Source organism: Berghia stephanieae, chromosome 1 (genome assembly GCF_034508935.2).
Source record: "Berghia stephanieae isolate SIO BIC M18660-M18661 chromosome 1, UCSD_Bste_1.3, whole genome shotgun sequence".
Classification (NCBI taxonomy): domain Eukaryota; kingdom Metazoa; phylum Mollusca; class Gastropoda; order Nudibranchia; family Aeolidiidae; genus Berghia; species Berghia stephanieae.
The window spans coordinates 3,480,158-3,492,688 of record NC_088360.1 but is presented as its reverse complement, the minus strand read 5'-3'; the positions used below and the strand labels follow the sequence as shown (position 1 = coordinate 3,492,688).

General features: G+C 36.7%; 1 long non-coding RNA gene across 1 annotated transcript; it reads right to left on the bottom strand.

Annotated features, from left to right (window-relative positions):
• Positions 1-7,406: 7,406 nt before the first annotated feature.
• LOC144963226 (uncharacterized) lies at positions 7,407-8,879 on the bottom strand. The gene is made up of 2 exons (XR_013643582.1): positions 8,676-8,879; positions 7,407-7,689 (listed from the first exon to the last, which is right to left on the bottom strand). It is a non-coding gene; the product is annotated as an uncharacterized LOC144963226 (long non-coding RNA).
• Positions 8,880-12,531: the final 3,652 nt, after the last annotated feature.

Below are 12,531 nucleotides of genomic sequence, written 5' to 3'. Positions count from 1 at the left end.
CTTGTGACGGCGTGAAAACCTATTCAAACCCCCTTTCAAATCACCAGACACCCACCCCCAACTCCGTTATAAATTTTCCCGCCACGCGTGTGTCTCGTACTCAAAATCTATTGGTCAGATTCAGCGTGGGTTACGCAACTGGATGCGTGGGTTGACGGAGGCAGGAAGCAATAACAAACCCACATGGTTGCCATTACCTCCACCATCATTCTCGCTCACGGTTTGTGGAAAGCACTTCATTACAGGCACGTAATAGTGAATCTAGTTTTTGTTTTGAACATTTCTATTATTATTCTTTGTAAATTGACCCATATTAAAAGAAACATACAAACAAAAAAGTCGTTTTTTTTTTTTTTGTTTTGTTTTTTTTTTTAAACAATAGAAAGCCGGGACGGACTACTTTCAAAACAAATAGAAACTTATTGACATAACGTCATTCAAAGTTATATGATATGACGTCATTCTTTCTTATCCATTGTGGATTTCCCCTATATCATCGCAGTAAACTCCCAGCCCATACCCACCCCTCGGAATGTCATGCTCAGAGTTGAATTTACTCCCCCCCCCCCTCCTTAATCTAAATAATATACCTAGTAATGTCAAACAAGCGTTGTCTTGTTCTAACAACTTTTCATATACAGTTCGAGTGTAATGTATGCGATGAAACATTATTCCACATAATCTAACATGCTAAATTTTAATTGCAAATAAAGGAAACAAAGCGAAAAGGTGAATTTCAGATGAAAAGTCGGTAAAAAGAAAATATTTAACCCTTTCAAGAACCAGTATAGGACCATCGTTGCGTCATCATAATGTATATTTACATTACCAATGTTGATGTATCCACATCTGATATCTGGGACAAAATTCAGATTATTTGCAGGTGATGGTTTCTTGTGTCAGACATTACCATAATGATATAAAATGGTAATTAAATGAAAACCTTTTAAGTATTGCATAATGCTCGATTCGTTAAAACTGAATTAATTAGATTGATGAAGCATGTCCTAAAAGGCTACGAGGAAGGTCAAGGTCTTTTAGGGATTGAAATAGATCTTTGTTCTCGGTCTTTTATTTTTGTGTATATATTTTTTTGTTTTGGTTTTTCTTGCGCGTGTTTTATTTTGGTTGCTTGTTCTTGTATTGTTTTGGGGTTGTTGTTTTGTTATTGTTTTTTTTTATTGTTTTGTTTTTGTTTGTTTTTGTTTTTCTTGTTTTGTTTGGTTTGTTTGTTGTTGTTTTTTTTTTTTTTGGGGGGGGGGGGGGGGGGGGTGATTCCATTTATCTAAAAATCCAATTCTTAATTAAATCTATCATGTTTAGGATTAGTTCATGATGGCCTGCCCACTTGTGAGACACCCCAAATTATTCTTGGTGTCTCCGCTTGTAAACAATGTCATGATCGTTATCACAGTGTAGAACACCGTACCCTGAAGTAGAATAAAAAACACATTTCAAAAACAACTCTCAAACCTGGAGATACACTTTAAGTATTTTGGCCAGAAAACTCGTCCTACAAATAAATAAATAATCGATCGATTAATATAACTTCTTCTTCAAGAAGTCCCAGGTTTGAGAGAGTTTGACACGGTGGGGAATATTTTACTATATCCGTAAATTATGAAGTACGAGTTTTCTAGCCAAATTTTTTATTGTTAATTTGTTGTTATTTTTGTTGTTGTTGTTGTTTTGTTTTTAAATTAGTCTACAACAGTATTGTAATTCCACCTGGAATTTTAACCTTCAATGGTTAACATGATGATCCACTTCATTGATATCAGTTTCCTTTGAAGGATTAGGGTTTGAATCTCTCTTTCATGATAATGATCTTTGATCATGATTTGATGAATAATTATAAAGTATAAAAAAAAAAAGAAAATCATTAAAGACAGTAGAATCTCCCTTTTGAAAATAAATAGAATCCGTTGAAAGGTCTGGTTGTCTCTATTTTTAAACATTTTTATAGGAGGGATGAACGTGCACATATACGCAGGTCTGACATCCGAACCTATTTTATGGGCCTAGTTTAACGTTGTGGTCACGGACAATTTTTTGCGTCATATTTTTTAGATTTCCATAAAAACAATGGACCCATAATGGATAGGATTATCAGACCTGCAAATATAAGTACGCGTCGGGAAGGATGAATTAGATGAGATATTAATATTATTGCAATATCGCCTAACAGGCATCATGTCTCTCCTTCCATGCTAAGTATTGCTGTTGGTTAGTGAGCTCTGGTAAAGCGCTTTGAGCACATTTAGTGTATATTGCGCTATTATCAGAGAGAGAGAGAGAGAGAGAGAGAGAGAGAGAGAGAGAGAGAGAGAGAGAGAAGGAGAGAGTTGGAGAAAGTAAACAAAAACAAAATGATAATAAATAAATAAACACATGACCCAGTATTGTTTATGTCACCATGACAATAATGGTTTGATGACAGATATCAGATAACATAGTGGATGCGTAGGGGGCGCTGCTTACAGATCAGATAACACACCGAGAATTCGTATTTTTGAATTCGGTTATCAATATGTAATATCAACTACATACAAACTGCGACGTAGTGTTTATCTCTTTGAGCTTGTAAATAAAGTGTAGTTTTAATCAATGACATTTCTAGATCTAAAGAAATTGAAGGGATTTCAACATTTTGTACCAAGATTATATGGACCACATCTGAAACTTTAGTATCGTCCACAGACATAAGAGGGGTACATGGTATCGTCTGCTTGATAGAGAGCCGGGGGGGGGGGGGGTGTCTGGAGCCTGGGATTGTGAAATACAAATGGAAGATGAAAATGGAAAGGCATCGCATGGGAACAGCAGACAAAGAACGTTTCGGTACACGTACCCTCATCAGAACATCAATTTAATAAATGAATGTTAGGGCTGCCTGAAGACTGAGACCGTGAAAATGCAAACGAAAAGTGAAAATGGAAAGGCATTGGATGGAAACAGTACAAGCAAAGAACGTTTCGGTATAAAACGTTCGTCAGAACAACAATTTAAAAATTAACGTTGAAAACAAATAAAATAGATTAAAGAGGAGTTATCCGCCCAAAATTTAAAAAACGCGTTTTTTCATTTTATTTGTGTTTATGTGTACGGCTATGTGGTCTACTGGTATGGCACTCGCTTTCGAATCGGAAGACCCCCAGTTTGAGCCTATCTCGGCGCAGGTTGAGTCCTTGGAAAAGGCTATTTACTCACATTCTCTCGTCATACTCAGGTGTAAAATGAGTATCTGGTCGTTAACAGCTTTGTTTCTGTCAGAAAAAAAAAGAAGAAAAATGTAATATCGTCTAACTTTCTACATGTTGTTACGAGTTGCTGTTGGTTAGGGATCCCTTGGTAAAGCGCTTTGAACACGTTTAGTGGATATTGCACTATATAAACGCTCTTTGTGTGTGTGTGGTGAGGGGGGGGGGTGTTTGTTTTTGGTTTTTGGTTTGTTCTTTTTTTCCCAGTATGGCAATATACTGCCATAATCTGGAACAATCCATTTTTGAAAATTTGGCCAGAAAACACGCCATTCAAATATCGATCAATTTAAACGACTCTCATCTTGGCAAAATCTCTCAAACCTGGGACTTCGCAAAAACTCTCAAACCTCGGACTTCGCGAAGTCCCAGGTTTGAGAGTTTTTGCCAAGATGAGTGTCATTTAAATCGATCGATTTTTGACGGACGAGTTTTCTGGCCAAATTTTTAAATAATAATGATAATATGTGTTTTTTCCAGAGCACAGCAGTGTAGTTAGTATGACCCACACATTGGCGGTGCTGTGACCTGACATCAAAGACAATTCTTATGAGAACGATAGCGGCACCGCCTTTACAATGCCATGCCTTTGTTTCAATATTATATTATTTTTGTCAAAGACTGAATAAATCCCAGAATTATCTTTTATACCTCATGATTCATTTGATTAAAATTTCACGATGAAAGGTTATGTCCATACTTGTATTTTACTGTTTTTGGTTTTAGCGTTGATCGATGGCCCCTTTTGTTTTGGTTTTCATTGTCTACGATTTCATGCTTTGCTTCGTACAGAAATTGAGATACAAGGGACGTACGTTGATTGTTGTTGGCTCTTTGGTGTTTCAGTTCAATGTTGTTCTGAATAGGATTCAACAGTCATGACGTCACTTCCTTCGCAATGACACATAGTGTCTTAGTAACTGGTTATAAACTATAGGAACAATGGCCCTTATGAAATACTTCTCCGACGAGCATAAAAGTGTATCCAGAGATGAAAAAAGCATTATAAATCTTATCATGTTTTGACTGTTATACATTCTGATCACATGACATGTGAAAAAGTTGTAGCCAGCATGAAGAATAAAAAGTGTCGATTTTCTTTGTTTATAACCAAGCTGCTCGATGCTGGGCGGACGTGACATCAGGCTATTGAATCATATTCCGCTTTATTTATTTATTTATGTATTCATTTATTTATTTATCTAATCAAAACATATTCATTCATTTAATGTCATTTGTTCTTTGATGTACCAGTTCAAGATTCTTCAGAATTTGTCATTGATTGTATATTTATCTACTCCAAAAGATACAGAACAAAGCAGCTCGATTGATAACATTATCTAAAAAGCGCGAACATAATATTAATATTACCCCCATTTTTGGAAGACCTACACTGGCTTTCTGTAGCTTTGTGCGGCTATGTGGTCTAGTCTAAGCGACCCGCCTAGGGTCTAGTGGTATGACACTCGATTTCAGATCGGAAGGTCCTCGCTCGCTCGGCGGATAGTTGAGTCATTAAAGAAGGCTCTTTACTCACATTCTTTCACCGTACTCAGGTGTAAAATGAGTACCTGGCCGTTAACAGCATTGTCTCTGTCCAAAAAAATTGTAAAATCGCCTAACAGGCGTCATGTCCCGTCCTAAATGTTAACTGTTATTGTTGGCAAAGGACCCCCTGTACAGCGCTTTGAGCACATTTAGTGTATATTGTGCTATATAAAAGCTGGATTTTTAAATTTTGCTTTGGCTCGATTGATCTGTACTGTAATCTGCAAGAGACGCTGCATCAGGATTAATATGTATTTATAAAATTTAGGATTATGGTACATCCACTCATTATCTTGACCTAATCGGATTAATTCTTTTTCTCGTCCACAATATGTTATTTGAGTTAAGTATTTGGTTACGTCACCATCGCTCCAGGTCATAACTAACAACTCCAGGTGCAAGGTGTTGATCAACGTGAGACAGCCCAAGAAGACAGAACACCTCCAGGCGTGTTTGCATAGCTCAGTTTTCAATCCCATTTTTCAGACCTTAATTATTGTTGAAAAAAAAAAAAATTAAAAATTCTTTTTAAACACTTGTTCTGAAAGGCTTCTAGTTTCTGTATTAAGGAGGATGTCATTTTCCAGCTTTCACTTCCATAAAGCAGTACACTTAAAACATTGCTCTTGTATTTTGGCCTACAAAAATAAGAACAGTGGATCTATTAAAGAAAGCTGACTGCACTAGCATTGATAGCCAAATAAAAAGAAGAAGATGGCTTTGGCTGGGTCATGTGGCCAGAATGGAAAAAGGGTCACTTCCCAAGACAGCCTTGTACTGGACAGCAGATGGAAGAGAAAGCGGGGAAGACCCAAAGAAACCTGGCGAAGGACGATGGAGAAAGAATTAAAGGAAGCAGGCCTGACCTGGAATACAGCCACCGCAAAAGCAGCTGATCGCAAAAAATGGAGATGTCTGGTGGATGCCCTATGTGCCTCAAGGCCCGAAGAGGATTAAGTAAGTAAGTAAGTAATTATTGTTGAAATGTGTTGGTCTCCATTGCACTCCGAGAACGGTAATAACCCGAGGCGAATTAACATTTCTCCATTTTCAAACCTTTTTCAGTCCTTTATTGTTGTTGATGAAATTGATCGACGACATTTAGTAGACCTGCCAACTTGAAAATTTAAAAATTCGTAGTTTTAAGGCGATGGAGATTGTACTCGCTTTAGTTAACATTACAGATTAACAATTTGCCCTCACAATGGTTAGAAAACATTTCATAATCCCTTTAAAATATTATGTAATCTGAAACCAACTTGTTTTCATGGATTAGAAATGTTCATGAAGTTCTGAAATTTGAGCCAAAATTTCGTATTTCTACAAACTTTTCGTAGTACTAGACAGGTCTGCATTAGGAATTGGACTCGAGGAAGAAGTAATGTGGAGACCACCAGCCAGGGCAACGAACAACAGAGAAGGTTTGAAAGACATGATCGCCACTAGCTAGAAGCAAAGCACCAGACGATGATTTTTTGTTGGTCTCCAATGCACTCCGACGAAAACAACCTCAGGGTTGTTAACATTGTTCACTTTTCAATCCTTTTTCAGTCCTTATTGTTGATATGTACTGGCCTCCTAAAAGGGATAATGACAACACCCTAGATGCCAAACTCCATAGGGTTGAAAAGGCATGATCGCTTCTAGCTAGGAAACATGGCACCAGATGATGATTTTTGTTGGGCTCCAATGCACTCCAATGACTACAGCCTCAGGGCTGAATATATTTTAGTGTGACAAATAGACAATTATTCTATTTTTGGACCAGTCTAACTTTAATTTGACTTTTTAGCATTTTGTTCATCCCGGCATAATACCGTTTTGAGATGATGGGGCGCGCACAGACTCTACTTATTGATGGTATGAAGTTGACGTTCAATGTTACATTGTTTTGTGTGTTGGTCCATTATACGCCCGGGTGGCAATGCTGTGAGCTTCTTAGCCAAGGGCATACTGTATAGATAGCTCAAAGTTGACGTCACTCGAGTCTTTGTTATTGTTTTTTGCCATCCATGTTTATGTGTAAATTCTCACTAAATTGTATTAAGGGGAGGGGCGCCTTCTGAGAGTCATTTTCCAAAGTCATCAAATTTTTCTTTTTTTTTAGCTTGTTATTCGTGCTCAGTATATTCAAATTAGAGGAAAAATTTCCACAATTTTGAATTTCTAAATATGGTTGCCATGGAAACGCCGCCATCTTGGATTTTGAATGTTTCAAAAGCAATATACTTCAAAAGCCTAAGGCTTTGATGTTTATTGACATAGAGTTACCAAATTTAGTGACAATGTACTTTGGAAATAGACTAACGATGAAACACATCGCTTTTTATCATACGCTGAATAGAATTCTTTTGGTAGAGTGTTGAATTTCATAAAATTTGAAATTTCAAATTTTCTTGATTTTTCATGAAATATTGAAAAATATCTCTAAACCAATAAAGAAATCGGAAAAAAAGGTTGCATATTATTGTGACTCATTGATTGAAGAAAAAGTGTGCCGAATGCGAAGTATCTAAGTTGAAAAATAAAAAAGCCTTAGGGAAAAAACTTCCAAAAATGTTCATTTTGAGAAAATCGCGTTGAAAGTTTGACATTACTTTATTTAGATATATAACGAAAAATATTGCTGCTGATGAAGACGTTTCGTGGGACGGTGATGATGTAGGGGTTGACGTTGCGACAGGACATACTAATGATCGTAAGGGCACGACAGGTGGTTGTGAATATGGTGTGATGGTGACGATGGTAATGAAGACGCAGTTGTGATTGGTTCAGAAGATGATGGTAATTGCAATGACAACGTAATAGGGCTTGAAATCAGAGGGCAAGACGTGGAAGGTTGTAGATGTATTGAACATGGAGCTGAACGGGGTTCCAAGACCTGTGAATACAAAGGAATATGTATGTATGTATCTATCTATCTATTTATCTATCTATCTATCTATCTATCTATCTATCTATCTATCCATCCATCCATCCATCCATCCATCCATCCATCCATCCATCCATCCATCCATCCATCCATCTATCTATCTATCTATCTATCTATCTCTTTCTCTCTCTCTCTCTCTCTCTCTCTCTCTCTATATATATATATATATATATATATATATATATATATATATATATATATATATATATATATATATATATATATAACATACATACATATAAAAAATGAATTTACTGTAGTAGAATTGTTCTCCATCATTTGATACTGCATAACAATTTATAAAAGTAGATACTGCATACACCATTTTCTCCAATTCACACGATACATACGTACATACAACCTTCCACCAACCCACAAACGCACACACACACACACACACACACACACACACACACACACACACACACACACAAATAGACTCACACAGACATACATGCACACAAACCAATGCCCTCTATCCACGTCTCTAGTTTGCTATTACACAACCGCATAGATGCAAACACAGTGTGAATGATATGAGTACTTCAATAAACATACGATTGCTGCTTGATACATTATCCCGTAGGTATCTAATAATATTGTAACACCCCAGACACTCCCCATCCCCCCCCCCCCCCAACCCTTGGTCACACCAGTTTATGTTACGATGCAAATACATCAACTCAACTTCTTATTAGCCTTATTGCAGGGGGAAAACACTCGTAACGTTGACTGGCCCAGACTAAATCAAAACAACTGACCAATAATGTCTGTCCCTTCTTGTCTTAGTTTCCCATGAGAAGTATGTATCTATATTACCGTACTTGGAACATGATAGTAATAACAAACAGATGTGGGTGACGCATGCATGGTTTTGTAGGAGGCAAGATGAGAAAATTTTCTGAGATACAAAAACATAATAAATATCAACTCACCGGCTTTTCTTGGTTTATAGAGTCCCATCTGCGTAAAGCAGCCCTTTTGCAATTTGATTTTTGTTTCTTGCTTCTCGGCATCTTGGAAATAAACTTTTTTTTATCAAAATAAAACAAGGAAAACACAATATAGAATGGAAATTGCAGACGACATCGAAATCGGAAGAAACGTGGTGAATTCTTATTTTAGGTTTGTTTACCTGAACTATGACCTCACTCGGCCAATGGAATTGCTTCGTTCTGTCGGTTCGGAGTCGGGAGTTTCCGGTTGACCAATCGGAGGCCACGAAAATACGAGTCAAGTGTCAAGGGTCATGACCTAACCTCGACAACCTGAAAACTGTGTCAAACCTTTCATTTGTTAGTAATAAGTGGCTTTCTTTCATCACTCGTTACCCAATCATGCTTCAATCCTGTAGTTTTGTATGCATTTCATTATCATAGCCGAGATGTAAAGGAAAATATCGATACCAAATGTGTACTGATATCATCCATTTTTATGGTTATAAAGGCCCCTGATGTGGGAGTATTACTGGCATCCCTAGGGTGAATTTATGATGTTTTGCAGACGGTAGCCCCTAAATAGAATACAATTTCAACATGACAGAGGCTATAAACACCCGTATTTTGTATTGAATCCTAAAAGGGAATGGTGGACCCTATCAAATAGCTAAAAATCTCAAAATCGATATTTTGAGGCCAAAATCGATTTTTAGGAGGCGCGCCCCCCCCCCCCCCCCCCCCCCCTTAACCAGACTACAAACGTTCATGGTTACACATACTTTTGTGTGTTGGTCCGTTATGCTTCCGGATGGCAATGTTGTGAGCTTTAGCGCATACTATCTATAGATAGAATGCGCTTGGCCAAGGAGTTCACAACATTGCCATCCGGAAGTATAACGGACCAACACACAAACTCTGTGTAACCATGAACTTTTATAGTCTGGTTAATACAGTTTAGTGAGAACAACTCACAAACGCGGATGGCAAAAACAATAACAAAGGCCTGAGTGACGTCATCTGCATGCTATCTATAGTATGATAACCTAGGTCACATATGATGACAACATGATGATGATATACAGTAGCAGACGAACATGTCCGGACATGGACCGGAGAGATACCGGTGTCATCCATTGATTGTGTCGCTTTCTGCTGAATTGTTCTAGTGTCATCACATCTAACAAACCAATGGTTTGTGTCGAACACACTTTGGACAACAAAAGGACAAGAGGAGAGGCGAGGGGGGTTCTCATAGAGATTAAATTTATCTACGTATTTCAGATTCGTTCTTATATTATATTATATTGTTGTCACTGTTATATTTGTATTCATGCCCTTGATGATCTAAGGACGATAGATTCCAAGATGACTCATATCTCGGTCACTCTTGATGCATCACTCTTGAGTTATTGCTTTGGCTGAAACGTCGTGCCATAGTACCGACGTGTACTATTTGCAGGTCTGATAACCCAGTTCATGATGGTCTCATTGTTGTATTGTAACGGACCAGCACACAAATCTATGTGTAATCCTGAACGTTTATAGATAGTTCGAAGATGACGTCACTCAGGTCTTTGTTATTGTTTTTTGCCATCCGCGTTTATGAGTAATGCTCACTGAACTGTATTAACCTGACTATAAACGTTCATGGATACACACAGTTTTGTGTGTTGGTCCGTAATACTCCCGGATGACAATGTTGTGAGTTTCTTAGCCAAGCGCATACTACCTATAAATGTTTTAGATAACAGATAGTTTTGTGTGTTGGTAAGTTATATCTGGCGGATGTGTTGTATGTGTGTGTGTGTGTGTGTTAAAAAAATAGACACATAGTAGCATCAATACAGAAAGCTTACTGATTAGTTCAATATATTCTATCAATCAGACTAGAGGCGTTCAAGGTTACACATATATTTGTGTGTTGGTACGAAAGATCCGGCTGGCGGATGTTCTGAGCATTTCACCTAAACAAATAGCATAAATAAATACAGTAGATGCCATGTCTATACTGCGGTACTCTGGAAAAAACACATATTTTAAAATTTGGCCAGAATACTCGTCCTTCAAATATCGATCGATTTAAATAACCCTCATCTTGGCAACAACTCTCCAACCTGAGACTTTTGCAAGTCCCGGGTTTGAGAGGTTTGCCAAGAAGACGGTCATTTAAATCGATCGGTATTTGAAGGACGAGTTTTCTGGCCAAATTTTAAAATATTATATAATAATAATAATAATAATAATAATAATAATAATAATAATAATAATAATAATAATAATAATAATAATAATAATAATAATAATAATAATAATAATAATAATAATAATAATAATTAATAATAAGTGCATTGAGTGAAATCCCAATCATGGTTGCCCAAATAAAACTGGCGCTAGAATCCCGACTACCTGTCTAAACGAATGTTGTTTGTACGATACATACTAACTACACGTTCAATATCGGGGCAGAAAATATACGTTTGGTTTTATGAAATTAAAACAGTAGTCCCACATTGTTCTTTGATGTTATTTGTGGTTGCATTTGCTTTGAAACTTACACATTATATTGTGTTACATTGTTTACAAAATATTTCTGGTACTCGTATGCATGTGTAGTCAACGGACCACCGGTCAATCGTGTTCTTTATTATTTTATTATTAATTTTGGCTTGACATCTTACATATGTGAATTTGACAGGTAGTTATGGATGGTAATTATAACATTAAGTGATTTTTAAACATTTTTACGGCGTTTTAAATGTCTTTCTTGCATTCATTGCCGAGCACCTCCACTTTTCTGTTACTATTTTAACGATCAGCTGATTTTCTCTTGCCTCCCCTTTAATTTCGCGGACTTTTTTCAGAAGGAGGCGTGGGAGTGGCTAATAAGTGCGGCTATGTGGTCTAGTGGTATTGCACTCGCTTTCGGATCGGAAGGTCCTGGGTTCGAGCCTTGCACTCGGCGCATAGTGGAGTACTTGGAAAAGGCTCTTTACTCACAGTCTCTCACTGTACTCAGGTGTAAAATGAGTACCTGGCCGTTAACAGCGTTGTCTTTGTCCGAAAAAGTGTAATATCGCCTAACAGGCGTCATGTCCCGTCCTTCATGTTAAATGCTGCTGTTGGCCAGGGTCCCCTTGTAAAGCGCTTTGAGCACATTTAGTGGATATTGCTCTATATAAAGCTCAATTTTCATTTTTTTTTTTTAATTTATAAGTCACGTCTGTTCTGAACGGGCCTTGGGAGCATAATATAAGATAGAGGACTTGGTTCTATAGGTGCACATGCACTGTTATAAACTTGGAGATTGAGGGTTTGAGTTTAAGTTTTATGTCGCCTAATATTTAAAAACTTTTAGATTTATTTGTCTAAATATTAAGTTATAGATAGATAAAGAAATATATAGGAGGTGATGATAGGTGTAAATTTCAATTCGTCATTCGTGTCATTATATATATATATATATATATATATATATATATATATATATATATATATATATATAGATAATAGATAGATAGATAGATAGATAGATAGATAGATAGATAGATAGATAGATAGATAGATAGATAGATAGATAGATAGATAGATAGATAGATAGATAGATAGATAGATAGATAGATAGATAGATAGATAGATAGATAGATAGATAGATAGATAGATAGATAGATAGATAGATAGATAGATAGATAGATAGATAGATAGATAGATAGATAGATAGATAGATAGATAGATAGATAGATAGATAGATAGAAGATAGATAGATAGATAGATAGATAGATAGATAGATAGATAGATGGATAAGAGAGATAGATAGATAGATAGATAGATAGACAGACAGACAGACAGACAGACA